A 19,321-nucleotide genomic window follows, 5' to 3' on the forward strand; every position below is an offset into this window, starting at 1 on the left:
TATGCATGAGAGAGAGACACTCTATACATTACAAATAGGTAGTATTCTAAAAGCTAAGTACATTGTTTGGAACTTAGAATACATTTTCCTTTAGAAACAGTGATGGTTGGGTTCTAGAGACCTTTAGAAAAACATGTTATGGTTGGGGATCTCCATTCTGCTCTCTTCCACCCTTCTCTGCCCTCAAAGGCTGATCTGAATGGTCTGCACTGACTGGCCCCCTTGTTCTTTGACGTCTGATTGGGTTCACCCCACAGGGAGAGGAAGATTGAGGTGGGGATGCGACTCCCTTGGCTTCTGGCCCAGTTAGCACAAGCTGGCCATCTCTCTATCAAAGCAGCCTGGGTGGTGGCCCTTCCCACAAAGCTCTCTGTCTCCAAGTTTTGATAATTACTCCTCTCATTGATTCTTTAGGCCTAGAGGTGGCACCTAAGGCTGGCCATTGCTCTTCTCCAGGATGCTGAACTATTCATCATAATTTCTCCACACTCTGCTTATATCTGCATAAACAATCCCCTTATGAAACTCTCCTAAATTATCCAATTTGAGTGTCATGTGTTTTTTTCCTAAACTCATACAAAATTCTTTTGTGGACTGCTCCAAAAGAACCAAGTACCATGTAATTCATTGCCCCATGGGCAAACTTGGTCCAAGGAGTAAGTCAGATTGCCAGAAAGTCGTCAACTCCTAATATTGCTACAGCTGGAAGATGGCCTCTCACCCTCCTGTGTTGAGTAGATGGGAATGAATTGCCCCAAATGCAGGTCCTGAGGTTACAGCAGTTCCATGGAACCAGATGGAGGGACTGCAAGGTGTACAGCACTGCACACAGCAATCATGAATCCTCAAGGGAAGGAGCTGGAGTCTTAGTTTTCATGTTCATGTACAAAGATTGAGCTTAACTGAGGGCTTATAATGCGGAGGTGGCTTAAGTATACATGTGCCTAATAGTAACTCATTCAGTGTGTTTATTGAGTGGCACCTATGTACCAGGCATTGTGCTTGGAGGACCTTAAATCCATATCTCTTTAATCTTCAATAAATCAAGAAGTATATATATTATACACACACTTCTTGGTTATGATTATTATATACTTTTTGATATATGTGATACATGCATACCCACTATCAATTAAAATTTGAGCTTAAAGGTACAATTGAGACAAAGCTCAACTCCCTCCAGAAATTGAGATTCAGAGAAGTGAAGTGGCTTACTCGTGAAGGCATGTTAGAAAGCCATGGTGGAGATCAGTGGCTCTCAGGACATCTATCTGACTGGTTGGCTATCCCTCTTCAATGCCTAAGCCATTTGCTATTTCCTAGCTGACAATAGCACAACTGCAAGAGTGCTAATTGGTATATGTATGCCCATGAAGAAACAGTCCTCCAGTTCAAGCAATGAACTCATCCCATTCATGATTAACGTGAAGATATTACCAAAAAAAAAAAAAAAAAAAAAAAAAAACCTGCACCCAGGGGATTCTGTCATGCCTGCTATGGGAATAATCACATTGACAAAAGTACATGGAGAGTCACTGTAATAAAGAATGCCATCTTGGGCAGGCTGAAGAGAGCAGAACTAGATGGCCTGTGGACAATGAACACACATATAAAGAAGAAACATGAGCAAGGAAAATATGTTGTCGTGTTTGGTTCAATTTCATCTCAGTCTGTAGGGAATCTTTGTAGTTTCATCTGTGGCAGATGACCCAGAAAGTCCCAGAAAGAGCCATGGAATGTGCACTGATGATGGACGCGCTTCAGGGTCTTGTTCCTGTCTCTTTCCTCCTTGGCTCTCTTGTTTATTCCACATCTCCTGTCAACTCTTAGGAGATCTGAAAGGATTTCTATTTCCCCCAACCCTGATGCTTCATCTCTATCATGAACCTATGATAGCGGACCCATGTAGACATCTATGGTAGATGCAGGAGGGGAGAAACTACCCTGCATTGTCTTGTTTTCTCACCCCGTCTCTTTCAACACCAAACTCTGATCAACACAGTGTTTTCCCAAACTCTGATATTCTGAACATACCAGAAAGATTTAAGCCATGAAATACTATCTGTCTTGGGCTCTCTTGCCCTCGTCTCATGGTTTGTGCACTGGGCAGAACACACAGCACTGAGATGGCCGCCAGAATACTTGCAAATCCTGTTAGTGCTCCCTGGAGGCTCCACATGTTTGAGCCAAAAAATGACTCATGGATGATCAGTTTCATGGTGCTAAACCTCAATCCCATGACAGCATCATACCTCATTGGCTTTGACATTCTCCTTTGTAACTAAATCTTTAACAGAATTAGGTTTCTCTTACAACCACTCTCATGAAGCAATATTGACTGCTCTGGATAATTCTCCAATGAAGGCCATTAATTTATTATACTGACATCAAGAGACAAAATAGCATCATGGATCATTACATGCTGTAGTTAAAAATCCTAAAGAGGTTGGATGGATTATTCATTTGTTTTTACCGTATTAGATTTCATTCTACAAGCAAGAAATTGTCTGAAAGCTTCCTACCAGAACTTCGTAGATGTTATCCATGTTTGTATTCATGTTAAAGATCTAAGAAAAAAACTAAATCAGTATTTGAGGAGGCAACTAATAGTGAATTCCGTGGCTTGTTCTACAATTCTTTAGTTTTAAGATAATACAAGCCCAACAATATTGAATTAAAAAAAGATCAATAATGATAATAAAATTATAATTGCTTAGATTTAAAAGTCTCTGTTCCAAGTGCTACACATCCACTGTCTTATTTAATCCTTATAGTAATCTTAAAAATTAGGACTGCTATTATCCCCCATTTTATTAATGAGGAAACTGAAACTATAAGAGGTAGAGGTAAACATTTGAGGTCACAGGACTAGGTAGCAAAGTCAGAATTCAGGTCAGGTTTAACATCAGAACCCTGTTCTTAATCTCTAACCAAAATTGGAGGAAAGAGAAATGAGATCTGATTACTCTTATCCCATATTTTTCTGACTTATGTTTGTTTTTCCATTTTTCATCTTTCTGCACTGTTTAGAAGGCAAAAGAGTACAACTGAAGTCTCAAAGCAATTTGACATTTGCTTGAGTCAGATGCAATTGACCTCAAAAGAACTGGGCAGGTTTCATTTGAAGCTTTATTTGTTAAACCATAGTTTATCTCTGAAGAAAAAGATTATGATGCCAAAAAGAAAAGGAAAAAAAAAGATAACACCTAATATTCAGCCCAACAAAAGCAATGATGAAATCTCTAGAATTACATAATGGCTTCCCACGTGAGTGATTTATTTACACTTGGGGAGAGGTGGTAGCCATGGTGGTCACAGTGCGTGTGCGTGTGTGTGTGCGCGTGTGTGTGTGTGTGTGCGTGTGTGTGTGTGTAAGACAGAGACAAGAGAGAGAGATCGAGAGACACAAAGGTCCACTGTTTATATTTTTGAGTAAAGTCTACAGAAGTAGCCTTCCTGTCCCAGACAAGTTCACAGTGAGATAAACTAGAGCTAGTATTTAAGCAATGCATGTATGTGTGGGTATGTTTTGGGGATGGAGTGAGAATGAAGTGAAATATCATTCCTTATGAGGCAGTTTGTCTAAATCTGTCAGATTTCCTCTAGTTTAACATTTTCAAAAGGTTGTAAGTCCTCCCCTGCCAAGTGAAAAATAAATCTGCTCATGCATTTGTTCATCAATGTGTGAGTTCATTCATTTCTTTTTCCATCAAATTCTCATTTATATTATTCACATTTAAGAGAATCTAAAAATACATATCATTTAAGCTATGATATAATATACATTTTAATTTCACAGGAAAAATTATATAATGTAATATAATATTTTAATATGTTACATATCATATCATGTTATATATTATGTCTCTGACATGTATGTAGCATCTATTTTAATCTTGCACATAAATATTAATAGTAGAATAATGCAATTTTAATTTTGTCTTTGTAATTTTTGTTTCTTCCAAATTTCTTATAACAAAAATGCATTACTTATGTGCTTAGAAAACAGAATAACTTTTTTTAAGGACATAGCCAATAAGTAAATCACCCTACTTTCTCGTTTCCCAAATGGAAAAGCACAGTTTCCTAATCTGATAGTTTCGACTATGCTAAAGAGACAATCGGCCTATGTGAAGTTATTTTAAAAACCTCTCTTTATTTTCAATAATCTGTATCTCCACTTGTCAAGTACTTTCAGAGTAGGTGGAGAAATAGACTCTGAGCTTCCCTGCACATACACACATACACGTAGGCACACACTGAAGAATGTAGAGAATGTGAGCATCACCCTGAATGGCTCAATTTGACAACTGTGACTTCCCAACATTCACTGTGGAAATGTGGCTTCTGAGAGTGAGAGGCGCCCTGACCTACCCACTCTCATCCAAGCACCCATCACCCTTTATATAAATGAAAATAGCACCAGAGCCAGCCTTGCTCAAAGCGAGGATATATTTAACTCTAAATGTAATATAGCATGTACTTACCCTTACACTGAGAAGGAAGTTATCAAAACGCTAAGTCACCAGACAATTGGTGCTGGTTTCTAGAGGATTAGAGTCATCAGATGGAGCTGGAATGAAAGAAAGAGTGAGAAGGATATTACTAAAGGGGCTGTCTATTTTCCAAAGGTGAAGCCTGGATAAAAGCTCTCCACATGATCATGAATGTCACAGAAGCAGGATGACCAGGTATCTGTGAGATGAGTCAGCTGTCTTCTCCCCAGAATGAGGGTCATAATTCCCGCCATCCCAAATTCAGAGTAGGGTTAAGATCCCTGTGTCTGTGACTGGGACTAGCAGGGTGTCCCTCACCATCAGGTTGGTTTTTCTTGTTAAAATAGTTGAGAAACTTAAGACTTTTTAAATAATCTTTTAACAATCTTCAATAAACTATCAATATGTTGCAAGCATCAAAAGCAACACATGTCCACTGAGGCAACTATTATGAGCCTAGAGCCAAAGAACATGCAAGTATAAGAAATGATTCTGGCCTCTCTGAAAATTTAATAGATCAAGTAAGACTGGAGAACATGAAATAATCAGAAAATACCTTAAGAAATTGTGCATGGGGGGGCGGGGCGGGTAATGAATAAATTTTCCCCACAACACTTGAGTATAAGAGATGTGTCAGGTTCCTACCCATGAGACTAGCAGGACGTCAGATGCCAATATCTGTGTGGTCTCTTCTCTTCTCCATCACTTTAGAGGAGTTTCCCTGGTTATCCTGGCTGTTAGTGTATAAGAGATTGTGTTCCTTCACCCCTTCTATTTCTATGCCTGCCTTTCAGCAAGTCCCTCCTTCTACATGAGTCAGTTGCAAGCACACATGTGGGAATGGCCAAAAAATGCAACACTTCTCAAGGCGTGGAGCTCAACACCAAGCTGGGTGATGGGGGGTTCTCCTATTCCTTTTGAGGTCTCATATTGGTTATCAGTCTTCAGGTAGCCCCTAGACATTCCCTCCAAGGCTCTGCTCCCTCTTGGTCCGTATGGGGTAGGCATGTGTTTTTGACTTGCCCAAAGTGAAACAGTACATAAAATTATATGTGAGAATGAGGCAAAAATTAATATTTCAACAGACTATCCTCACATTCTTATGTATATGTGGTATAGGATGACACTACCTTGCAAAACACAGGATCTTACATAAATGACAAATGATTTCCCTACATAATACCAGACTGAACTGAGTGAAACTAACCAATTGCTTTTTCCATGATCACCCTAAACTACCTTAGTCTTAGTCATATCACATGCTTGGCTGGAAAGCCCAGGCTAGCAGGCTAGCCTGGACAATACACCAAGAAGTTCTCTGAACTTCTCCTTGGCTAATGGGAAATGCCCCTCGGTCACGGAGACTTTGTTGGAGGCCAGAGCACACATCTTTGGTCTGCAGCCACTCCATCTCTCTCACTCTTTCTACCCTATTTACTTCAATAATCTTTTTTGTTGTTGTTGGATGTTTCTTCTAAAAACAGGGATGGAGTAATACTGTGCTTCCAGGACATCTCAAAAAATCTCTCCAACAATTTATATGCTAGCATTCTTTTCTTTCAACTTCTTGGTTTCTTGTGTTCCTTTATCCAAGGCGTGATCTATCTGGCAGGTCTTTTGTGTACCTCCTCCTGGGAGACAGGGCAGTGGTGGTGAATCTAGCTTCAGACAGACCTGGAACTGAGCATAAATTTCATTTCCAATTCTTAATAGCTATGAGACATTAAACTATTTTTTAATCTTTAAGAAACCATTTCCTCAGTTATGCAATGCTAAATCTTCCTTCTGAGCATGGTTGTGTGCTGGGTGAATTCAACATCCATTTCCCCTTCCCCGACAGTGAAAAAGAATGTTATATGAAATGCTCACACATGTTTGAATGTAGGGGCATGGCCAGGGAATTCACTGTATCTCACTCATTCTTCTTACAAACTGCCGGGAGCAGAGAAAAGACTATATTTGGGGAAACTGTTTTCTATGAATGATAGAATCTTCTCTCTCCCACCTCTGAACTCCTCTCAGTCAAGCTCAGCATTTTAAAAATATAGTTTTATGATGGTACTCTTTTAGTTACTTCATATTCTTAGGCTTACAGATTCAATCTTTAGGGGGCTACCACTACCTGCAAGTAGTGGTTTGGCAATGTGGGCAGTATCCCACCATCGCTTAGAGGTGATTAGTTTTCCTGAAATACATGGTGATCAGCCAAGGAAATGTTGTTCCCCACAAACGAGACAGGTCAAATTCTTCTCTCTCTGGGCAAAGAAAAAAGTCTTCAAGAATATCATATCACTAGTATTTGTTCCTCTGAATCTTTGAGAGTAAAATAAGAAGAAAATTTCTGCAAAGCACTGGGTAGTAATCTCAGTTATTGGGGTCTGAATCATAGCAATGCCACACAGCCAGCCACCTGTGGTAGATTTTACAGGGCCATGAAGTCTTTGCAGCCCCTCCCAGCAAGAAGATGAGTCTATTTCCTCATCTTTTCATTCAGGAATGGGCTCAATACTTGCTTTGATCAATAAGATGTTGAGGAATTGATGTGAATTCTGGAGCCCTGGCCTTGTAGCTTCTGCTCTTGCCATCTTGAAATGCTACCTTGAGGCTGCCACATAAGAAAGCTGATCTATCTTCCTGGAGAGCAAGAGGTCATGTGGAGGAGAACCCAGGTATCTAGGCCAAGAGCCAGCGCCACTTGCCTATCGTATAAACGAGGTCATCTTAAATTCGCTGACCTGGCTTACCCCCAAGATGAAGATAACTTATGTGAGTGACCCCAGGTAAAACCAGCAGAGGAACTTTTTCACTAATCACAGGATCTTGAAAAATATTTCATTGTCATCTTAAATCACTTAGTTTGGGGGTGGTTTTTTAAACAGAAAATGCTAACACAAACAATGTCTAAAAGGAGTATTTTCCATAAGAATCTAGTTCCTCAACCTTGATCTCCATGTATTAAGAATTAAGGTCAAAGCAAGTCTCAGACAGACGTAGATTAGGCCTCTCCCCACAGGATGGAATTTGGAGTCAGAAATGAAGTTTGCCCTTAGTTAATAAGACTAACCTAGGCTTCAAACCTTAAATGTCCACTCTCAACTTTAAGTTCAACACTGTGTTTCTCTAGAAGCTCTGACTGAAACGCAATATGTCAACAGGATGAGGGAGTAATATATTAATTTATTAAAAGTAATTTATACCTCAGTTAAAATAGCTTGTTATTTAAGTAACTAATTTTTGAGCACTGAGTTAGCAAAGAATACAAAAATTTTTAAAAATAACAATATAATCAACAATAATAATAACATTCTAATGACAATGACAATGTGCAGCCTATTAGAGAAGAGATATATGGCCTATTTGTATCTTTGTCAGGGTACTGGAAGAGCTATGGGAGTTTGCAGAAAAAAGAAACAACTTCTCACTGGGGAAATCAGAATGATTCAGAGAAAAAAATGACATTCAATTTGGGATATTTAAGGAAGGGTGAGATTTAGAAGGACAGATATAACCCTTGTAGGGTATATATCCAAAGGAAATGAAATCAGGATCTCAGAGAGATATCTGAACTCCCATGTTCATTGCATTATTATTTACAATAGCCAAGACATAGAAACAATCTAAGTGTCAATGAGTGAATGGATAAAGAAGCTGTGGTATATATACAATGGAATATTATTCAGTCATGAGAAAGAAGGAAATCCTGCCATTTGTAACAACATAGGTGGAACTTGAGGACATTATGTAAGTGAAATAAGTCAGGCAGAGAAATACAAGTACTGTATGATATCCCTTATATGTGAACTCTAAAAAAGCCAACCTCACAGGAATAGAAAGTAGAATGGTGGTTACCAGAGGTTGGAGGATGGGGGAAATGGAGAGATTTTGGTCAAGGGTACAAACTTTCAGTTATATGGTAGATAAATTCTGGGGATCTAATGCACAACTAGATGCTTATAATTAGTGATATTGCATATATTTGAAAGCTTCTAAGAGAGTAGATCTTAAATGTTTTCACTACAAAAAAGAAATAGTAATTATGTGAGGTGATGAGGTGCTCTAGGACACTGTCATCAATGAGACTGAGCCCTAACAAATATTGTCTTTTCTATTCCTCATTATGAGTTCATACTCCAGAGAGAGAAATGCTCCAGAGCTGGGTCTCTACTTCTTGGCCAAGGATGATGAGACATGGTTTCCACAGGTCTACCCCGCTGAGTCAGAAGCAAGTCCCAAGAAAGGGTTGGTGCTGTGAACTGGGCAGCCTCCCCAGGAGATGCCCACTGAAGAGGGACATAAGGGCAAGAGGGAGCAGAGGGTGCTGGTGGGTGGAGCTGAGCTAAGTCTGACATGGGCAGGGTGCTCTCAAATTCTTCCCTGGTCACATGCCTGATTCCACCATCACCCTGGGCAGCCATCTCCTGGTGATGTGGCACCTTTCATCAGGAACACCAAGGAAGAGATGGGGAATTGGCCAGTGCCTCTTTGGCATGAGAACAAGAAAGAAACTCTAAACACCCAAAGTACTGTCTATGCTGGGAGGAGTAGCTCATATACATGTAAACACAGGAACACAGAACATTACAAACACGTCAGGAGGACTGACAGGAGATGAGTCCATTCACTCACCACTCTCACTCCCAGGTCTCTCCAGGAGCTCTGTCCATCATCTCATTTGTCTGCTAAGCAGTCAGTTAGAGAAAGGTAAATTCTAGGCCTGTTTCATTTTTGGAAAAAAATACACTGAAAAACACAGTGCCTTACTCTTGTTGCGAACGTTTTTTGGTGGGGATATCGACTGTGATTTCAGTGGAGGTCATGTTAAGTAATGAACTGGGTGGGAGATAGCCAGTAAATTTTGTTCCGAGTGGGACAGGAGATCAGAGCTCTGCCTGGGAAGTAGCCTAGACTTTTTCAACTTTCCTAATAGAGGGAAGAAACATCATTACTTATAACATCTGGAAAATGTAAGGTGTCACCACCTGAGACATCACCTCGGGCCTGTGAAGAGATGTTCATAAATACTTGACCATCGAGGTCCTGACTGGAGTGGCCATATGGGAACAAGAACCTGCCTTCCACTCCTTCCTCTCACTTCCACTGGCCTCACTAAGGAACCCTGGTCTCCTAGGCTTGCTTCTTAACAGCTGGAATCCCAGCCATGAAGACTCCCTGAAGCAGTTGCTCTAGCCCCCAGCTTCTCCTGTCTTCCTCTGATGCTGACCTCCCAAAACATTCACTCCCCACAGCCTAGCCAGGGAAACAAATGATTTTTTTTTTTTTTTGGTCAGTGAATCCACAAGATTTCAGTTTGGGGTTAAAAACATAGAAAATCATAGTATCAGTTATCAGTGTTGTAGCTCTAATGTTACCCTAGTCAAATCACTGCTGATTAAAACCAGCCCTGTTAATAAACCACAAGCTTTATTTCCCCTCAAATGTCTATAACCACTTCTGCAACCCCTATTAAAAGGCAAAACCCAAAGAAAAACACAGCTTTGGAGCCCAAGTGCTGTTCATTCCCCAGAGAAGAAGCAAACAAGAAAGAAGTGGTTCTTTTTTCCTCACCTTTCCCCCACTAAATGGAGTCAAACATTTTTCATAACTAAAGGGAGAAATCAATAAAAAGCTGGCGGGCATTATCAGTGGTCTGCAACGTTAGATCAGCTGTACACAGTCCTCTGCCTCCTAAAACGAACGCATTTGCCAGCAATTCGCTGTGTCTGACTCACATCCTTATTACCTCCTTCTTCTCTTGCTTTCCCCTTAAGGGACTGAATTTTCCTCCCATCTAAGCCAAAAAGAATTTCTCTGGATTAAGGAGACTGATGAAAGCATTTTTAATATTTGAGTTCAGGTTTGCAAGCTCCATAAAACCGACGTTTCCCGTTGCCTGTTTTGTCTTCCCCACCCCACCCCACACACCCCTCCTTGTCCATAGTTTTTCTCCTTCATTTGCTCTTTAGAAACCAGCCAAGGACCCTCTCCAGATGGGGTCTCTGGCCCCCGGCAGCTTCCCCTGCAGGACCGCTAGCTCTCCTCAGCCTACACGCTACAGGCCCCATATGCAGAATGTAACATCTTTCAAAAATCTTTCAAAAAGTGGGGGCAGAGTAGGGGGGACTTATATGACATCTTTCATGTTGATGCCATATGTCTTTCAAGTAAAGACTGGTTTGACAACATGCTGAGCAGCTCAGAGGAGAACATGTTTCAAGCCTGGAGGGGAAAGTTTTGACAATTCATTCCAGGGAAAACTGGAACCTTCCCCACCCACCCCACCTTTGACTAAGAAGAGGTGGAAAGGAAGGACTCTGTGCCTTCCCAGGGCAGGAAGATAATGGTCTTTGTTCTTTGTCCTTCCCACATTTGCATCACTGCTACAAGGCTACTTTCTCTTGCTCCTCAAATTGATGGTGGCTTTGCCAACTTTACCTTAAATTCTGGGAACCTTGAAATTACCACACGTAAACAGGCCTTTGCTGGAGTAACCTCGCCAGGAAAGGCTCAAATCCAGTTCAATTAAATGTTCTTGGGAGGCAAGGGACCTAGTTTAAAATAAAAGAGTGCTGACTGGGCCACCCTGATAGTGCTCGGAGCTTGGAGTCTGAGATTAGATTGCTCCATTCGGCAGCTACACCATCCCAGGTAACTATTTGGACTTATTGTTGTACCAAAAGTCCCCCGTGGCTTCCGGGCAAAGCATCTTTTTGAAACAGTAAAAACCATCTGCCACCAAACGCCTCACTCTGACATTTTCCATCCCTTTTCACATTCCATTGCATCACCATCCACAGGATAATTGTTTTCAGATGATGACAATACACTAAAGGACATACTAAATGGCAGAATGGTGTGTGTGTGTGTGTGTGTGCGCACACGTGCAAGCGCGTGCATGCATGTGCATGTATCTGTGCATGTTTTATAATTCGCTTCATACTGTTCTTTGTAAGAGGGCATGATAAATGTCATCTCAAGGTACAGCACTCCGAAGAGATTGGCCGATACAGAACAACCAGTCCGTGCCATGCATCATGCAAGAAATTGTCCCTCTAATGAAGGACAGATGAGCCCTTTTGTCCAGAGGAGTAGATTTTAAAATGTGAATCCACTATCTTCCTCAGTGGGTATGCCCTAAGAATTTTTGTATTTATGCCATTAATAATAGCTAATGTTTTCATTTTAAATATGATGTTCTTTAGCAACCAGAACAACTAAAATATCATCTCATTGGTGTTTCTCCAGAAGACTAGGAAAACCCAATATGCTTCATTCCAGTACCTGCTTTCTCGAAAGTTAAAGTATTTAATCTTGACAATTGTCTCATGAGGTAGGTATTATAAGCCAAATGAGCCTCAGAGAGATTGTGTCATTTGCTCAAGATCATTCATCCCCATCATCATGATTGTCATTATTGTTACTATATCTACTTTATTTGGCACTAATTTAAGGCGAGGGGCTATTTGAAATATTTTATAAGCATAACTTCTAATCTGATAAATAACACTACATAGTAGGTATGTTGAATATCACTTCATAAATGAGTAAACTGAAGCTCAGAGATTCATCAACTTGCCCCCAGCAGCAGAGTTAATAAGTGGCAGACTTGAGATTCACATCCATGTTAATGACTTCTGAGGCTCATCATGTGTTGGTTTTAAAATATGTCCAAAATTATTTGATAGTCCTCTCATCAAAAGGTGGACACTAATATTTATCTCCCTAAAAATAGGTTATACACAGTGACTTACTTCTAATAAAGAAACTATGGTGGAAGGAAGGTGTGTGACTTCTAAAATTAGGTCAAGGCTTCTCACTTGTTCTCTCTCTCTTCTCGGCAATCTCTGGGGGAAGCCAGCTGCCATGTCCTGAGGACACTCCAGCAGCCCCATGGAGAGGCCCATGGGGCAAGGAACTAAGGCCTCCTGCAACAGCCATGCAATGGAGCCATCTTGGAAACAGATCTTCCAGCCCCAGACAAGTCTTCAGATGACTGGAACCTCAGCTGACATCTTGACTGCAAACTCATGAGAGACCCTGAGCCAGAGCCACCTAGCTCAACTACCCTTGAATTCTGATCTACGGAAACTGTGAGATAATAACTATTTGTTGTTTTAATCTACTAAATTCTATGGTAATTTGTTAAGCAGCAATAGATAACTAATGCACATGTTTCTCTTCTAAATTATGTTACATCAAAAGCAGTTCCATTCGTGTGCAATGGCATACAAAATTAAGTGGGACAAGGAAATAAAAGCCTTTCTCCACAATTTCCTAGACTTGGCATATTTAAAAACATTTACCAAGTGCCCTAAAACTCATGTCTGATAATCATGCTTGCATAGAAAATCGCAGAGAGCTGAAGTGACTATCTGTGGCTTAACCAAGCTTCCCACAGCCCAAAGCAAAGGCATGAAGCAGTGTTGACTTCTTGAGTTCGAGTTTCAACCTTCTAAAGTTCCGAACAATGAGTAGAAGGTCTCATTCCACTAGTCCTATGATGTTATGATGAGATTATTTGTACTAGGTTGATACCATTTGACTGAGAGGCTTGGAATCTGACCACTAACATATCTCAAAGTCATTTTTGATTGGTAAAAGATTTCCCCCAAGATGAAATAGATGACCTTAGCATGTCTCTCAAACTCCCACTAAAGCCTGAAGAAATTTGGGGATATTCAGATATTTGACACTCAAGACTGAATGTCTCAGAGTTACCTTTGCTCCACTGGAACCTGGCCGAACCCTTGATAAAAATACTGAAAAAGCCTGAGAAGTGTACATCCTGCAAGTGAACTTGTTACCAGACACAGAATCCAATATGGCATAGCCAAAAAGTTCAAAGACCCTGGAGAAGTTCCCAAACTTTATCAGGATTTCTGAGACATCCAAACTCATTCTTCCAGTCACTGCTTTTCCAGTGCTTAGAAGTTCTTGCACGGAAGATTAAAAATGTGGAGGCTTTGCCTCTTTATAGAACTGCAAATAAAATATTCCCCAAAGAAGGTCTCCTTGATGAATAAACACATGACTTTCATTTGCCTGGCTCTGCAAAAGTGCTTTTAAAGTAATCCAGGCAAAATCTCCATGGACCACAACTTGCAGGCTGCCTGCTCTCCAGTCCTAGCATGAGGATAACACACACCATGGTCTTTTCCTTCCTCTTTTTAATCAAATGCATTACAGCATGCTATTACTCCTGGGCCTGCATTTCTCCATATGGTTTTCCAGCACCAATGTGGGCTCCATTCAAAAGAAAATGGAACAGTGTTTCCCTGTTTAGTACCTTCAAGTAATTTGTCTCCCCCAGGTCTCCATGCATGCGGACCTCGCTTTTCACTAAACTCCAAGAGGACTGAGTCTGTATCACATCAGACTGGATCATGTGTGTCTGGAATTATACACTGATGACAAAATGAAGTAGCTTTCTCTACTCCTTTGGGGGAAGGGGGTGAGGTTGGATAACCTAAGACCAAAACAATACCTTGAACTTCTTTGTATTAGATTCATAGTAGCCATTCAATAAGTTAACTCAAATTCATAAAATATACCCATGTAAGATGTTTTTAATGATCCTGTCTAGTTTGTATACATCTTGGTTTGAAAGTCTTATGGTAGCACAACTAAAATAGCTGCCTGCTAATTCTTCACACACCCCCACATCCTCCACACTAGCAGCTCCAGGCTAGAGCCCAGTCAAGGCTCATGTCTGTCTTCTCTCCAGGATGACCACTGGTCCCTTAGTGAAAAACTCCCTTCAGCAGCTGATGGACATGCACCCACTCATCTAAATCTGTTACTTTAAGCCCTAAGCATAGAAAAAATCCTTCCTTCTAGTGACACATCTAGGCTCAGCTATTACCAGAAGATAATTCCTGTCTGTACTGATATTATATTAATAAATAATATTAACAAATAATGTCATTTTTTAGTTAATGTATGTCAGGCACTGTGCGATATGCTTCATCTCATTTACCCCTTATAATAATTGTAAAGTAGATTTTATTAACCCCTTTAAACTAAAAATGAAGTTAACAAAGTTTATGTAACATATCCAAGGCCTTTAGTTAATAAGAAGTAAAATGTAAGGCTCTGGGAATCTACACCTGAACAAGACACAGGCAAGGAACAAAAGGGAAAATTCTAATGCCATGTGATAAATATCAAAATAAGTTCATTAAGAAATTGTGGTGTCCCAGAAAAGAGAGTGGGAAGACTGAGATGAGAACTTTGTAGTGAGGAGGCCTGAGTTGAATCTTGCATGATGTGTAGATGTTGACAAGGTTAATGTAGAGAAGGGAGCAGAAAGAGCCTGGAGGAGTTTTCAAGGAGATGGCGCATCATGTCACAGAGGCATGAAGAGTGTGGCATGGTTCGAAGCCACACATGCTTTGGTGGCATGACGGGAGCAGAGAATATCTGAGAAAGAAAAGAGAATGGGGGACAAGAATATTCAGGTAGCCTTGGACCAGACTACAAGGGTTTTTTATGTCCTCCTCAGGACTCTTCATTTTACACTGAGGGTGACAACATGCTTTCAAGGACAGTTATTCTAAAATTGTATTTAGAAAAGATATTTCTGGGACAGCAAGAGCTATAGGCAGGATGACCAGTTGTCTGGCCTAACTGACATATAACAGAGATTTAGGAAAGGGAGAAATGCATAATATATCTAGGAGGAGACACAGTAAGACATGTGAGCATGGAGGGGAAGCAAGTAGTGGTGGCAAGAAAGTTGGATTCGGGGTAGCAGTAATGTTTTGGGGATGAATAGCAGTGACCCACAATGAAAAGAAAGAATTCATTTTTTACTAGTGGGAATATAGAGTTAAGATGGTATTACATTGTGTTTTCCATGAAACACTGAGATCTTCCATCTGGGCTAGTTGGAGGCCCCTCAGAGAGAATCTAGAAGATGCTGGCTGAGATGGAGACATCAGTTTGATTCTTGAGGAGTAAAGCTGACATCCAAGTATTTCATATACATTGAGAGCTTAGTAGAAAAGAACCACAAGAAACCTGCATCATCCTGTAGAAGACAGGGAGTGCTTGGAGCAGGAAACTTCTCCCTCATTCGAGCAGCCATCGTTCATCTTTCAGCACCTGTTTAGAGCCAGACTCCATGGTGAGGGATGCTCAATGAAGTCCTTACTGAAGAAGAACACCAAGTAGGATCCACAGCCCCTCTCCCCAGCTGAAGCTTATACTTGGAAATAGAGAAGCAGCAGGGGATCCGCAGTTCAATTGAACTAATATTTATTTGGCATCTGCTGTGTACCCATCACTGTGTAGAGCACTGGTACTTGGAGGTAGGTTCATGATCCCTGATATAAAAGAGATCACAGTCTGTGCAGAACTAAGGGGAGAGGGACAGGAGTGACTGAGAAAGGCAAAGATGGAGAAAAACAAGTCAAGAGGGTCAACAGGGAATGGGGCCCTGCTTGTGGAAGCTCAACGTGACCATATTCTGTTCACGGTCATTAAAGATAAACCCAGGTCTGGAACTCAGAACACAATTTGGAAAGCTTCCATTGTGATCCTAAAGTGGCCAAAATATGTACTGCTGGGTGTTTCTCCTTCATAACATTTATAATATTTATTGCAAGTAAAATCAGTGGATTACTTGCAATAAATATTGCATGTAATCATTTGCATCATGTTTTCTCCTCAGCAGGCAGTGCATATCTTGCCCAACATTATATCCCCTTTGCTTAGCATAGTTCCAGGTACATACATAATTTGGTGCTTAAGAAAATATTCACTAAAGGGAAAGCTTCTGGGAAAATTTCAGGAGGAAAGAGACCATGTCTTATGCATTATAAGAATATTATGCCAGGAGAAGGCACCTAGACCCTCCCCCAGCATGCAAAGGCCAAGGATGCAGCATTTCACAAATCAGACTTACTCCACAAGCCCTTTTTTCAAGCTTGATATTTCTCACGAAGATTACCACTATAAGCAGTAAAACAGGAATTTGCCTTGAAGCGAACATACTATAGTAAATATTATTCGTCTCCCTGGGATGCATTCCTCATTTATTTCTCCTCTTGGATTTTTATTCCTGAGACTTTACCGTCAGAATACTTTTTATCCATAAATAATCTGTGTTCTTTTCAAAGGCTCCAGCTACCTATGGTCAAGTAAGAATTATAATAAAACCCAGCTCTTGACTCTGGCGCCTCTAACTTCTGCATGCTCTCCGTGTGATGCAGCTGAGAGCCATGTGGAATCTGTCTGAATTAGGTTATGAGCTTGGACTGCATGGGAATAAGCTAATGTGCAATTGGTCTTTTAGGAAGTGGAAGGATCTGAAATAAAGCATATGTCAAATTTTGAAAGTGCAGAATAAGCTGATATATAAAAGTTCATTTTGGTTGCAGATGAGCCCCTTGAAGGCAAGTCATAGAAATTACCCTCTTTATTAAGACAATGCCTCGCCCAGCACTTGGCATAGAGTAGGCCCTCGGTAAATGTTTGATGAACTGAGCTGAGCGTGTGCTACTTCTACTAAGATTCTAGAAACATTTGAATACAGGACCAATAGGGCAAACACTTAAGATCAAATGAAAAATTTCACCCCCAAAGTGTTAATACTATGCTATAAGGCCACATAACAACTGGTAGAGCTGGAAAAATTAACAAGCTTGACAAATATCTTTTGATTCCAAAGAGTGTTGAGTTCCTTATCTCTCATATACATACACACACACACACACACACACACACACACACACACATATACACACTGACATATGTACAAGCACACATACTTACGGAGCATGGAAGTTTCAGATAAATTAAGTATATTCAAGCTAAGGTAAGAAAAGGTAAGAAGAGTGAGTCCTGCTGATTAGAGAAACTAAGAGAGAGCCAAGGGCACCTGACTCATTGGCTCTTTTTCTAAACTCTCTCTTCTTTGCATGCCCAGCCCACGCCTTGTTTCCTCTCTTAACCATTCTCACCCTTAGGTAGTATTCCTTTCTCAGAATCACAGCAAATGTTTGGTCTGGTAAAGGATCAAACAACTGAGCTCTGGAATAGTAGTGACAGTTGGTAAACTGATGAAACAGGAGCTAAATTTTATACACCTTTTCATCTTCAGAGCTGACAAGTTGTGCTTATTTCACTTTGAATAAATTCCAAATCATAGGCCATGCACAGCCTTGCTTCCTCCCAACTGACCTCACCCCCTTTTAACTCTTTCCTCTTTGCTTATTGGGTTCCAGATACACTGGCCTTCAATTCAATCCTTTGAACAAACCAAACTCGTCCCACCCAAGAGCCTTTGCCAGTGTTGTGCCCTTTGCCCAACGTCCTGGGCCCTCTTTATGCAGATGACTGCTCATGATTTAGGTGACAGGTCACACATCCCCTCCCCAGAGAGGTGCCTCTTGACCTCTCTATCATCCCTGCACTCCTGTTCTTCCCTAGCACACCACTCTGATAGTAGAGCTTATCATTATCAAGAACAGTGTTATTTATCTATTTACTTATTTATTCTCTGGGTATTTTCCCCCTCTAAATTGTAAATTCTGTAAAAGCAGCACCTTGGCTATTCCGCTAACCTCTAACTCCAGCCCTTAGAAAAGTGTCTGGCAGATCATAGAAGTTCACTGAAGAGCTGATGAATGAATGAATAATGTAAGAAAAGACATTTGTGTGATGATATTGACAAATTTGTTCCCCAAAGAGTTAATATACGCAAAGTACTAAAAAGAGTTCCTAGCATATAGAAACCATGCAACATGTAATATTTCATTATTATTACGACTATTATTACTACTATCGATTTTTATTACCCCAGCTTCCCCTTTCTACACTTTTTTGGTTTTTTTCCCCCCGCTTCTTCTTAGTTCTATTTTCCTCCCAGTCACCACTTAAGGCTTTTTCTAGCCTTTCTGCCATCAGACCTATTTCACTATCCTTCCCTTTACACAAGTGCATGTATATGTGAATAAAGGATCATTCCTTAAAAGTAATAATCTCCCCAGAGGTATTTATCTTTTAGCATTCTTCAATGCCAAAGAGGACACACCGATTGAAGAATTTATTACATTAACTGATGGGTTTATGAGTATATCTGGAACCTCTACTTTTTGCAGTGTCCCTAATATCACCCTGTGATATTATCACACCTTATAGATCAGATCTTTCCCTTCAAGTCAGTGAAGATTCAGCTTTTGCCGAAAGTCTGATAATTATCTAAATTTCCTATATCAGCTAAAATTAAGTTTTATGCCAAAAAAGCAAAGCAAGTAGCATTTGTCTTTCTTCGAAATAGTTCACGGCTTGCTCTATGTTGCAGCCGTTCACTCCCCTGGGTCGCCTATGCTCTCTCTACACGACCTTCCCCAGCTAGCCCATTGAAATTCCCTCTTTGATAGAACCATCATATGGCCCAGCAATCCTACTTCTGAATATTTAACTGAAGAAATCCAAAACACTAATTTGAAAAGACATATGCATCCCTAAGTTCACAATAGCCAAGATATGGAAGCAACCTAAGTATAGATCAATAGACAATTGGATAAAAAAGATGTGGTACTCAGCCATAAAAAAACAAAAAACAAAAAACAATAAATTACTCAACCATAAAAAAGAATAAAATCTTACCAAGTGCAACAACATGGATAGACCTAGAGGGTATTATGCTAAGTGAAATAGGTCAGATAGAGAAAGACAAATACCATATTATTTTCTCCCTGCTTATATTCAGAGATAATAATGTTTAACAAGCCTGTTTTCGGGCAGTTTTTCCTTTTATCAGCTGTGGGCCCATCTGTTCTGCATATAAATTTGGCTTCAAATGTTCACATCAATAAATTGTA

General features: G+C 40.3%; 1 long non-coding RNA gene across 1 annotated transcript in view; it reads right to left on the minus strand.

Moving 5' to 3' along the window:
• LOC107502764 overlaps nt 1–4,560 on the minus strand; it is a 31,129-nt gene extending 26,569 nt beyond the window's left edge. The window contains exon 1 of the long non-coding RNA XR_001595079.2: nt 4,488–4,560. This is a non-coding gene — a long non-coding RNA (uncharacterized LOC107502764). The remainder of the gene's footprint in view (nt 1–4,487) is intronic.
• Between the last annotated feature and the right edge of the window lie 14,761 nt (nt 4,561–19,321).

Source organism: Rousettus aegyptiacus, unplaced genomic scaffold (assembly GCF_014176215.1).
Source record: "Rousettus aegyptiacus isolate mRouAeg1 unplaced genomic scaffold, mRouAeg1.p scaffold_m13_p_3, whole genome shotgun sequence".
Classification (NCBI taxonomy): Eukaryota; Metazoa; Chordata; class Mammalia; order Chiroptera; family Pteropodidae; genus Rousettus; species Rousettus aegyptiacus.